Source organism: Bactrocera latifrons, unplaced genomic scaffold, assembly GCF_001853355.1.
Source record: "Bactrocera latifrons isolate USDA-ARS-PBARC rearing strain unplaced genomic scaffold, ASM185335v1 scaffold_1732, whole genome shotgun sequence".
Taxonomy (NCBI): domain Eukaryota; kingdom Metazoa; phylum Arthropoda; class Insecta; order Diptera; family Tephritidae; genus Bactrocera; species Bactrocera latifrons.
In genome coordinates this window covers 2,639-7,796 of record NW_017535222.1, presented here as the reverse complement: position 1 = coordinate 7,796, position 5,158 = coordinate 2,639, and positions in this window count along the sequence as shown.

The window sequence follows — 5,158 nt, the reverse complement described above, 5'->3', positions numbered from 1 at the left end:
AACGCACTTATACACATACGTACACACGCTTGATACTTTCTTATCTGTTGCTTGTGTGCATTAATATTTCGAGTATGTATATTTTGTATTTTAATATTAGTATTATGTATACTCTAATTTATGAGTTTTCTTTTATGTGCAATGATTTTCACATTTTTATGAGCAAGTCTCATATTACAACTTTGTTGCTTATCATTGCACTTGACATTTAGTGGACTGTATATACTTTTTATTTAATTTATTGTTTACATGTATATTTTTATGTATTAGTGTAGTTGTGTCAAAAATGTGTCAAAAATATAATTTTATATATCTTAAGGTTACAAAACTTTCATGTTCATATCTTTATGAACAATCTATCACTACAAAATAACAATGTTACATTTTGTACTAAATGACAAACCCCGAACTTATTTTTCAACTCGTTCCCCACATACACACATTGATCTAAGCATTTGCAATCCACGTCTTAACATCGCTGCCACTTGGAAAACTTTCGTTGAACCTTCCTATTTCTATATCGCTTTTTGAACACAATTTGAGACAAAATATTATCTGTCACCGTATGTATGTAGGTATAACCTTAAATTTGCTGATTGGTCGTCCTACCAAAAATCTTTACACAATTTTTTAAATTCTTTAACCCTTAACCCTGAAAATAGCAACCAATCGGCAGCAATCATGTTAAAGAAAATTAAACGTGCCATAGACTCGTCTATACCTCTATCCAAATTCAATTTTCTAATTTTCACCGATGCTCTACTTATTGGTGGAACGATCAACTAGTTCAGCTGAGACTTCAAAAAGTTATTTTTGGGAAAATTGCCAAGGGTCACCCCTCTAAAGAAAATATCTTGCCGTATAAGAAAAGTAATGCATTATTTAAAAGAGGAGTTAAAATTTCAAAACGCCATGCTTTCATAGATTTTACCAAAGGCATTCATTATAAAACTACTACTGCAGCTCTTTGGAGCAAAGTTAATATACTCCATGGGCATTTTCCTCCAAGAAATATCTACGTTATTCAAAATTCCACTAATATTGCCGTTTCATCACCTGTTGAAATTGGGAAATTATTAGCCAAAACCTGGTCGGAATACTCTAAAAATAGTAATTTTAACAGCGAATACGTTAGCAAAAAAGTCGTTACATAAATTCAGTTTATATATATGTGACCTGGTCTACGGAAAGGGGGCTTAAGTGTCAAAAAATCAATTTTCACTTTTTAGTTGATTCGGATGGAAGATGAGATGCCTTTTTTTTTTAACAGCTGTTTCCCAGAAAACTAGTTTTCGCACGTTAGGTCCCTTTTCGTAGACCAGGTCACATATTATAACATAAATATTGATATAGGTCTACCTTTTTCTACACTTGAACTAAATTCTTACCTATCTACTTTGAAAGGCAATACACCTGGTCTAGACAATATTCCTTACCCACTTCTAAAAAATATTTCTCCCATTGGTAAAGATAAATTATGCCAATTATAGAATATATTATTCAATAATAGCATAATACTTCAACATTGGAAAACTAGTCTTATTATCCCCATCCTAAACCCAATAAAGACAAAAACACTACAGAAGGCTACCGCCCAATATAACTAATACCTTGTCTTTCAACAGTAATGGAAACAGGAAAAAAAGTTAACTTCGGCTTAATCGAAGCTAATACACCCTTCACAGATGATTTTCTTATAGTAACTATGAGTTCAGTTTGTTTGGAAGCTATATGTATAGTAAGCCGATCTGAAAAATTTCTTCGTATATTACATTATTATTTTAGAAAATAACCTGTGCCAACTTTTGTGAAGATACATTGTCAAATGTGAAAGTTTTTCATACGAGAAGTTGATTCCGATCGTTCAGTCTATATGGCAGCCATATCAGCAGTTACGACAATGGCGCAGCTTCTTGATGAGAAAATGACGTTTGCAAAATAAACGATATCTAAAAATCGATATCTTAAAAACTGTGGGACTAGGTCGTATATATACAGACAGACAGACGGACATGGCTAAATCGTTTCAGCTTGACATTCTGACAATTTATATACATATATATGTACTATATAGGGTCTCCGACGATCTCCTTAAAAAAAATACTATCAAATCGGAAAACAGCCTTTAAACCTGGTCTCAATGAGCAAATTTTGAGTTCAATTTCATGTAAAAATTACTTCTCCATTTTATCGATTGACATTAATTACGTTCGGCATTATCTTCTGAATAGACAAATTCGCGTTATTGAAAACGGTATTTCACAAGGATCTCATTACAGCATTTGACCGGTTAAGTCTCATTCATTTACATCAATTACTTTATGCCGATGATCTTTTTATCTTCGGCACCGTTCGTAACCCTATTAATTTAGATAACCAAAGGAACATTCTTCTAAACTCTATTCTAAGCTAGTGCTACTTTAGTGGCGTCATAACATTATATTAAGTTTTAATAGAAGTAATATAAATAATGCAAATAGTCTCAAAATTGTAGGCATAACCTTTAATCATGAGTAAAAGGTGCATTCGAAAGTAAACAGGACTTAAAGAAAAACAGTACAAATGGTTCTATGCAGAAGGATCACCTTTCACCCTAAAAAGTAGATTGAAAAGAAAGTGGATGCCCAAAAAAGTTTCAGCCTTACAAAAACTAATAAATTCGGCAAAAGAAATGGATGTTCCTATTATCATCCCAGCAATGCCCCGCCTTCGCGCTCCTCCTTGGAATCTAAGCCAATCTTGCGTTATATTGGACTTGGTTAAATATAAAAAAGAAAGACACCACTACGTTTATGTACAACTCTATTTGAAAATTTTAAACCACCACACTAATTGGAACACTCTCTACACTGGTGGTTTAAAGCACAATAATATCGTTGCCTTGAGCCAGAGAACGTCTGTCATAGAGAAGGTTCACGTTTCACATATCGCAACTTTTCGAAGGGGTACTCGGCAGAGATGATCCAGTCCTACAACAGACAAATTATAAGCGTGTTTCACCACAAAAATAGCAGAATTGAGCATTTTCAGTGTTAAATGATATAAGTTAAGGTAATTAGTTTTAAATTTATACATTCACCTTAAAAGTTTTGATATCATCTTAAAAGATCTAGCGGTCGCACATATGCTCATATACATACATAATATATAATTATGTGTGCATGTAAACAAATATGACAGACCATACGCATAATGTTTGTAAATTTGTCTACATGCAACATATGTATGTAAATATGTACACACAATGCTTCATGAGAAATATAAGTTCACACGGACAGCCAATGGCACAGCTCTCTTTTTGTCAAAGAGTTAATGTGGCGACAATGCGTCACAACATTGTATTGTTGGTAGAAAGTCCGAGCTGTGCGAAAAGAAATAAACGAACGGTCGCCGATTGTCTCCGCTTCCCTTACCTCTGTACAGCTTCACATACAAACCAGCAAATATATGTACATATGTTTGTGTGTGAACTTGTATACATATCGACGCAGATTTTTGCAAGCCGCATAAAAATATTTTGTAATCCCGGTTATGTGCCACAATCAAAGATACAGTTGTTCGTGGTTTGTGGAAAAAAAATATAATAAGGCACACAAGCGATTGCGAATACTTAAGCGAGTGGTACTTAAAACAATAATTTATATGTATTTCAAAAAACAAACCGTGAGATGCAGCAAGATATGGGCAGTTAAGAGGGATGATTTTCATTTAAGTGGAGTACTACTTAACCGGGATTCACTGTACACATAAATCAGAGGAATATTAACTATTTTATTTGGCACATTTCTTGACTTGAAAATCGACTAATAAACTATGTTGTTAATTTTATTCTAATATATTTAAATACTCATATTTGCAGGGTTGTCACTTTTTCCTTCTCATACAAATATCAGAAATTGTTCAGTTTAAGATTTTTAGCTTTTGCCATCGTCGCGAAAAGACGCTATTAGGAAAAGGCATGCTCGGGGAGATGTCATGGTGTTTGTTTTTATGAATGAAGCAAGTTGAAAATCGCTTGCGTTCATGAATGAAAATATTGTTGTTGTGTACTTTTCTACAAATTTGTGCATCGACTAATTGTATGCCATATTGACTTACGACGCTCTGATGCTACTTGAATCGATTGTTGTTTTTGTAGAACAATATTTTTAATTTTTGGTGACATATCTATTTGTGAGCGCATTTAAGTATGTATGTTGTGTATGGATTATTTGTGTGGGAATGTCATACGCACATATTTACATTTGTACGCATATTACTATGTAAGATGCTATTTCAAACTATTGTTGTTTTTGTAAAGCAATATTTATAGTTTTTGCGGGTGACATACATATCTACATATGAACGCATATGTTATTATGGATAAGTGATAATATGATTTGAATAAACATAAACACATATCGCTCATTTGCTGCAAGACCGGCATAAATCAAAAAACGTGATTTTTGAGTTAATGCTACAGAATTGTTCGTTATATCATACTTCATGTTGAGTGAAAAATTCATATGAATACCTCTTATATGCTCCGCTTGAGAAGAGAATATGCCGTTATTTCGTTTTATCTGTTTCAACTTTTTTTTATACGTGAGAGCGACATATCTCAGTTGTGTCACTGCTCCCGTCGTGTTAAGATCGTTTGGCTTTCTTAAACAGAGGCATATTTTGTGTTGTGGAGTTCTTCGTGAAAAGGTAATGGTATTTCTAATCTAGATTTTTTCAAGTATACAGCGCTAATTTGAGTTATGACTATCGTGTTGAAAATTTAGATTTAATTTAAACTTGGTGTATCACAAAATATGACGTTATTGTTGATAAAAATACTATCGTCAACTTAAGTATTTCTTGATATGACAGTTAGCATTTTATATTATAACAAAATGTGTCGCTGTTGAATATAGAATTATTAACAGTAACAATAAATAGCTGTTACTAACACAAAATATGATGATATTGCTGATAAAAAATATAGCTATGTATGAATTAAGGTTATTTTAAAATGTCAAACTGCAACAGCAGCAAATCATCTTCGAGTTTATCCCGATCATCCTCTTTTTCGGAAGACTTTGACGTCTCCGTGACTGATGCAACATACTGCCCAAAATCACCGCAGCAAGAAAGTGATAGTGAGGATAGCAACGATGAAACATTTAATCCATCA